Here is an 8136-nt window from a genome sequence, read left to right as displayed (position 1 = left end):
GCAAGGAGAAAGCCAACCAACCATGAGTGTAGCAAGCATGAAGCGACGTGTACTTGTTTGGCCTGCCTGGCTGCCACAGCCAGTGGATTTTGGGAAATGATTGTAAATAAACCTAGATTTTGTCGTTTAGTCGACTTGGTTCAATTTATATGTTGTAAATGTTTCTAAACTGTATTTTGGGATCCCAAGTGTTAAAATTTTATGATTTTCAATGAAATGGAGTTATTTCTAAAAAATTTCCTCTGTTTATGGCTTAATTACACTGTTTGACTTAAAACCTCGATTAACGAGTTGAATGCACGTTTTTAAACTCACTTAGTAATGGCTCTAAGGAAGTAGGGCATTACAACTTGGTATCAAAGCGAGCCAAGGTTATTGGTTCTGGAGATTGACCGAACATGTACACTCGCTGTCAGTGACAAGCTTGACTCAAGGTTGGTTGGTAAGATTGACTAATATGTTTGAATATGTGTTTGAATGCCCTGTTTGCCTGCTTATCTTATATAGAGCATGATGAATGAGTTAACATATGCATGATGATAGGGCATGGCCCGTTGTGTGTTATATGCTATATGAGTTATTGCTTGTGGATGGATAATGTGCTTGGGAGGTGGTTTTTGGATGTTGTTATCATGCCTGATGAGTGACATCGTTGGTCGCAGGCATATTTGTTGAGATTCCTCGGCAATCAGGTAGACTCCGCGGCAGTAGGGCCGAGGATGACAACCAGGGTCAGGACCCTCCACCTGCCCCACAGAATTGGCAAGAGATGTTTTTCGAGATGGAAGCAAGACTGCAGCGAACAGAGGAAGAGTTGCGACAGTTGAGGCAACAGGCCCCACCTTAGGTTACTGGGCTGCCAGTGCAACAGGTTGCAGCGCCAGTGCCAGTGCAGTCTGCTATGGAGAACAAGTGGGAACCTTTGTAAGAGAGGTTCAGGAAGAAGCATCCTCCCGCCTTCGAGGGTGGATCAGACCCACTGCGGCAGAGTAGTGGATGAATACGACTTCCTCAATTCTGGATTTTATGAGAGTTCAGGGGAATGAGAGGGTAGCTTGTGCTAGCTACATGTTTAGAGAGGATGCCCGCATCTGGTGGGACGTGGTGGTCCAGAGAAGGGATGTATCAGTTATGACTTGGGAAGAGTTCAGAAACCTATTTAACGAGAAGTACTACAATGTGGTAGTTCGAGTTGCGAAGGTTGATGAGTTTATCAACCTGACTCAGAACCGATCGACAGTGACTGAGTATGTTATAAAGTTTGACAGATTGGCGAAGTTTGCGCCAGATTTAGTGCCGACTGATGCGGCAAGAAGGGACAGGTTCGTGCGGGGGTTAAACGTTATGATCGCCCACGATGTGAATATTACTTTGGATTCTGAGACTACTACTTATGGCCAGGTAGTGGACAAGGCCCTTACTGCTGAGAGGACCGAAGATCAGATTTGGAGGGAAAGCGTTGTTAGGCGTGATGCCAGGAGGATAGTGCCTCCTTTTGTTGGATTCAGTCATGGTGGTGGTTCTAGTGAGCAGAAGAGGAAGGCCCTAGATTTCTTTATTCCTCCCAGTTCAGATAGCAGGGCACGGGGTGCTTCCACTGGCTGTCAGGGTGGCAGTGACAACTGGAGGAGTTTTCCAGTGTGTCCACGGTGCAGGCGACGACATCAGGGTGAATGCAGGATCAGGGCCTGCTTTGTTTGTGGAAGTGCCAGTCATCTGAAGAGGGATTGCCCTCAAGTTAAGAAGGAGGAGCAGAAGCAGAGTGACAGTCTTGCTCCTGCCAGGGTATTTACTTTGACACAGACCGAGGCGGAGGCTAGCCCCTCAGTTGTGACAGGTCAGATCTCTAGTGCTGGTTCTCTGTATACTGCATTGTTTGATTCAGGGGCTACCCATTCATTTGTATCTGCTAGAGTGATAGATCAGCTTTGTAGACCTAACGGTGTGTATACTAGGGGATTTCAGACTTTGTTGCCAACAGGAGAACTGGTAGTCTCTAGGAAATGGATTAGAGCATTACCAGTAGAGGTCGATGGTAGGGAACTGTCTGTTGATTTGATTGAGTTAGAGATGGATGATTTTGATATAATTTTAGGAATGGATTGGTTATCAAAGTATGGGGAAACAATTGACTGCAAGCGCAGAATGGTGACTTTTGAACCAGAAGGGGAGGTACCCTTTGTGTTTGTAGGGACAGTTAGTGGACCGCGAGTACCAATGATTTCAGCATTGAAGGCTAGAGACCTGATGCAGGAAGGTTGCATGGGATTCCTAGCGAGCATTGTGGATACCTCTAGGGTGGTGTCGGTTGGACCGGGTGAGACTAGATTGGTGTGTGAGTTTCCGGATTTGTTTCCAACAGATTTTCCAGGGTTGCCGCCGCAGTGGGAGATTGACTTTGTTATAGAATTGGTACCAGGAGTGGAGCCAGTTTCTAGGACACCTTATAGAATGGCTCCAGCGGAGTTAAAGGAGTTGAAGATTCAGTTGCAGGAGTTACTTGATTTGGGGTTCATCAGACCGAGTTTCTTGCCATGGGGTGCCCGAGTGTTGTTCGTTAAGAAGAAGGATAGATCCCTTAGGGTGTGTATTGATTACAGGGAGCTAAACAAGTTAACCATTAAGAACAAGTATCTACTGCCTAGGATCGACGATTTATTTGATCAGCTACAGGGAAGAACAATGTTTTCCAAGATAGATCTCCGATCAGGTTACCATCAATTAAGGATTAAAGAGGAGGACATACCAAACACTGCTTTCCAAACGAGGTACGGACATTATGAATTCCTGGTTATGTCCTTTGGATTAACCAATGCCCCAGCAGCCTTCATGGACATGATGAATAGGGTTTTCAAGGATTATCTGGACAAGTTTGTGATTGTATTCATCGATGACATCCTAGTGTACTCTCAGTCAGAGACAGAGCACGAGCAACATCTACGGTTGGTTCTACAACGGTTGAGAGATCATAAGTTATATGCTAAGTTCAGTAAGTGTGAGTTCTGGTTGCCACAAGTTACATTTCTGGGCCATATTGTCAGTAAGGATGGGATTCTGGTTGACCCAAGTAAGATTGAGGTGGTCAGAGATTGGCCTAGACCGAGCAATGTTCTTGAAGTGAGAAGCTTTCTGGGTTTAGCAGGGTATTATCGGCGGTTTGTTGAGGGGTTCTCCAAAATAGCTACGCCATTGACAGAACTGACAAAGAAGAAGACAAGGTATGTCTGGACGGATGGATGTGAGAACAGTTTTAAGGAGTTGAAGCGGCGACTGATTACTGCGCCAGTGTTAAACTTGCCGACAGAGAATGAAAAGTTTGTGGTTTACTGTGATGCATCCAGACAGGGTTTGGGATGCGTGTTGATGCAAGCTGGTAAGGTGATAGCCTATGCATCGAGACAGTTAAAGGAATATGAGCAGAGATATCCTACGCATGATCTGGAGTTGGCAGCGGTGGTGTTTGCACTTAAGATTTGGAGGCATTATCTTTATGGTGAGAAGTGCGAGATATACACCAACCATAAGAGTTTAAAGTATTTCCTTACTTAGAAGGACCTGAATATGCGCTAGAGGCGGTGGCTGGAGTTGGTTAAGGATTATGATTGCGATATCCTATACCATCCTGGGAAGGCTAATGTAGTAGTTGATGCATTGAGTCGGAAAGGTCCGGGACAGTTGTGTAGCTCGAGGCAGATATCTGACAAGTTAGCTGAGGAGATGACCAGAGTAGGTATAGAGTTGGTGGTTGGTCAATTGGCCAACATCACTCTTTAGTCTACACTCCTTGAGAGGATCAAGGAAGCGCACGGGAAAGATTCCCAGTTGAGAGGTCATAGGGAGAGTGCCTTAGTCGGAGCGACTAAGGACTTTTCCATTTCAGAGATGGGGTTACTGAAGTACAAGGGCCGGATTTGTGTTCCAATGGATTCTGATATCCGGTGAGAGATCTTAGATGAATCGCACACCACTCCCTATTCTTTGCACCCGGGTACGACGAAGATGTAGCAAGACTTGAGAGCTCTATATTGGTGGTCGGGCATGAAGAGGGATGTGGTAGATTATGTGGCCAAGTGCTTAACTTGCCAGCAGGTTAAGGCTGAGCATTAGAGGCCAGCAGGGTTGCTGGAGCCTCTGGGGATCCCAGAATGGAAGTGGGAAGATATCACTATGGATTTTGTGGTTGGTTTACCGAGGACTGTAGGACAGCATGACTCGGTGTGGGTGATTATGGATAGGTATACCAAGTCCGCCCACTTTTTGCCTGTTAAGACAACTTATACTGTGGAGCAGTACGCTGAGTTGTATGTGAAGGAGATTGTTCGACTTCATGGGGCTCCGAGGTCGATAGTATCCGACAGAGACCCCTCCTTCACTTCCAAGTTTTGGGAGAGTCTGCAGAAGGCTATGGGCACGTAGTTACAGTTTAGTACCGCTTATCATCCTCAGAAGGATGGATAGTCTGAGAGGATGATTCAGATATTGGAGGATATGTTGCGAGCCTGTGTGCTAGATTTTGGGGGATCGTGGAGTAAGTATCTCCCTTTGATTGAGTTCTCGTACAACAATAGCTATCAGACGACCATCGGAGTGGCTCCGTACGAGATGCTTTATGGAAGGAAGTGTAGATCACCTATTCATTGGGATGAGACATGTGAGAGGAGATATCTGGGTCCAGAGATGGTTCAAAGGACCAATGAGGCGATTGAGAAGGTTAGAGCGCGTATGCTTGCCTCCCAGAGTCGACAGAAAAGTTATTCAGACTTGAAACGCAGGAGCGTGGAATTTTAGGTTGGTGATCATGTATTCCTGAGGGTTTCACCCATGAGAGGTGTGAAACGGTTTGGTGTTCGGGGCAAGTTGAGCCCTAGGTTTTTTGGCCCCTTCGAGATTCTAGAACGGGTTGGGGAGGTAGCTTACAAATTAGCGATGCCTCCAGCTTTATCAGGGGTTCATGATGTTTTCCATGTATCCATGCTCTGGAAATATATGTCAGATTCGACGCATGTTCTAAGTTTTGAGAATCTGGAGCTTGATCAGGATTTGTCCTATGAGGAGAAGCCGGTTCAGGTTCTTGACCAAAAAGATAAAGTCTTGCGGAGCAAGACCATCGCCTTGGTGAAAGTACTGTGGAGAAACAGCAAGGTTGAGGAGGTGACGTGGGAACTTGAGTCAGAGATGAGGGAGCGATATCCCAAGTTGTTCAGGTAATTTCAAGGATGAAATTTCTGTAAGGAGGGGATAGTTGTAACGACCCAAATTTGCTAATAAGGCTTAGGGCCTTGATTAGTGTGCCTGGAGGGCAATAAATGAATTAATGTGAATATGTGATAATGATGCATGTTTAGTTGAGTTAAATGTGCATGTGGGCCCCGTCTGGATATTAGGGGTATAAATGTGATAAATGATATATATATGTGATATATCTGTGCAGCATGATCCGAGACAGTCCTGGGGAGCGGTTAGCCAGAAAGTCACAACGGGGTTGAGAATTTGACTCGGGGCGAGTCGAGGGGTAATTTGGGCATTAGTTATTATACAGGGTTATCGGGTTATGAAAATAAATATTTGGAGATATATTTGAGGATAGAATGTCTAGGAGGGAATATTGGGGAAATTTACCATTTTTCCCTTGGGGACGTTTTGGTACCTCGAGCCTTGAGGTAACCACATAGACTAAGTTAAATAAAACAATGGAAAGAATCATTTAGAGGCTTGTAGAAACCGACACTTATTTTCCTTCCAGGTGAAGATAGTTCTTATCTTTCTCTCTCTTTCACTCTCTAAGAAAAACTCAAGGAAAACTTTGGGGAAACCAACTTGAAGCTAAGGGATTGCAGCTGGGGATTTAGGGGAGCTTAAAGCTTGAAGATTGGAGCATAGGGAACTGGTTCTGAAGCTTAATCCAGCAAGAGTAAGCTTTAATTATAAAGACTATGTTTAGAATTGTTGCTAGTTTGTTAGAGTTTGCATGTTAGTTAAGTTTGATCTGTTCTTGAGTGTTTTAGTTGAGTTTTGGAGCAGGTTTTAATGTTGATATCGAGTTGGAATGTTTGTGTTGATTATCTGGGATTGTTAGCTAAGTTTTGGGTGAATTGGCTTGAGGAAAAATGCAGAAAAATGATGATGATTTCTAGGTTGGAGGTGAGGGCCGCGGCCCTAGGATGGGCATGCCGCGACCCGTGTGCGAGCGCGGCCATGGGAGGCCGAGATGCATGAGGCACGCCGCGGCGCTTAGTGATGTGCATCGCGGCCTGTGTGGGTTACAAAGAGGTGCTAGCCTCTGTTTCGAGGCTAGCCGCGGCTCTTAGTGCCAGTTTGTGTTCTTAAGGGTGTTTAGGCTTGGGAACTCAATGGTTAAGGCTCGGGATGGATTTTATCACCCGGATTGATAGAATTCAAGGTTCCGGTGGTTAGAGATATGGCTCAAAGTTAATTAATGGATTAGAACATGATGGATGGATATTGTTAATGTGTTGTGACTAGGGTTTTCGGTGAGGCTCGAGTTAGAGGACTGTGCTCGGGAAATCGGTGCTAGGAAAGCTCGGGACTCAGGTAAGAAAACCCTTGTTCCCATAGAGCTTGTATGCAGGGCTGAGCCCAATGTGTTTGAATTGCAGGGCATATCCCTTTGATTGAATTTGCTAGTATTCATTAGTTGTTTATTATGCTATGAGTGCAATTACATGAATGATCGGCAAGAGCCGGGAACGGTGTAGGCTGAGGTCGGCAGGGGCTGGGAACGGCAAAGGGTCAGGAACGGCATTGGGCACGTTGAGTGCATGGCCGAGTCCGGCAAGGGGCTGGGAGCAGCGTTGAGCACGTGGAGTGCGAGTTTCCAAGGCGAGTCCCTAAAGGATACCTGGGATATCCTCACGGTGTGGACCGTGAACCTAGGGCCTAGTAAAGTGCCTGGGACGGCTTGGCCGTATGTGTTTAGCCATTGATGGCCTGTTTATATGTTTGGTGTATGTTTTGCATATGTTATCTGTTTGTGGGTTTTCTTGCTGGGCTTCGGCTCACGAGTGCTCTGTGGTGCAGGTAAGGGCAAGGAGAAAGCCAACCAACCATGAGTGTAGCAAGCATGAAGCGACGTGTACTTGTTTGGCCTGCCTGGCTGCCACAGCCAGTGGATTTTGGGAAATGATTGTAAATAAACCTAGATTTTGTCGTTTAGTCGACTTGGTTCAATTTATATGTTGTAAATGTTTCTAAAATGTATTTTGGGATCCCAAGTGTTAAAATTTTATGATTTTCAATGAAATGGAGTTATTTCTAAAAAATTTCCTCTGTTTATGGCTTAATTACACTGTTTGACTTAAAACCTCGATTAGCGAGTTGAATGCACATTTTTAAACTCACTTAGTAACGGCTCTAAGGAAGTAGGGCGTTACAGCCTAAGCCTTCTCTAGCGGAGATCTTTTATCTTTACAACTTCTGGGCCTGTTTGAAGAAGAAAGGGAGTGATATTGACGGGTACTATACCCTCATGAAGTACTCCAATATCATGTACAAGGCTCCTCACCTCAATAGGAGCCATGCACGTGACATCAAAGATCATTTCTTCTTCACCATCGACTTCCCACTCCAGAACAACCCCATTCTAATCCTGGACTTCTCCAGGGTTGGTAAGTTTATTGTTACCTTCCAAGCCTCCGTTCTCCAACATTTGCAGCTTCTTTTATACTTAGTTGTCTTCTTTTTTTTAGGTCCCTTTCGTCTCACACCTTTCTTCTAGGCTTTCCAAGACCGCCTGGAGGCGATGAATGAGCTCCCAAATATGGACCTGGAACTTAGCCAACTAGTAACGAAGGAGAACTTTGGTTCTGTAGGGCTTCTTTGGAGGGGGCAACACATCAATAACCTAGACCTTACTCGCTTCAGGAATTCTACCAAGTCCCAGGTGATGGCTATGACCCACATAAATTACGTCAACGGACTGGCCTACAACCAGTATAATCTGCAGCTGGCAGGGGAATGCTTGGAGAATGCTCAGGTTGTCCAAGCAGCCCAATAAGCTTGATTGGATGAGGAGCTCGAGGAGGATCTTTAGGCGGGCATCGAGTCTTCCTATCTAGACCAAGGTAAATCCCCCATTATTGTTTATTATGCTAAGTCTGTGGAAGATGGGGTAAGTCC

This window comes from Humulus lupulus, chromosome 8 (genome assembly GCF_963169125.1).
Source record: "Humulus lupulus chromosome 8, drHumLupu1.1, whole genome shotgun sequence".
Lineage (NCBI taxonomy): Eukaryota > Viridiplantae > Streptophyta > Magnoliopsida > Rosales > Cannabaceae > Humulus > Humulus lupulus.
The sequence above is the reverse complement of the archived record's forward strand: the minus strand, read 5'-3'. Positions refer to the sequence as shown.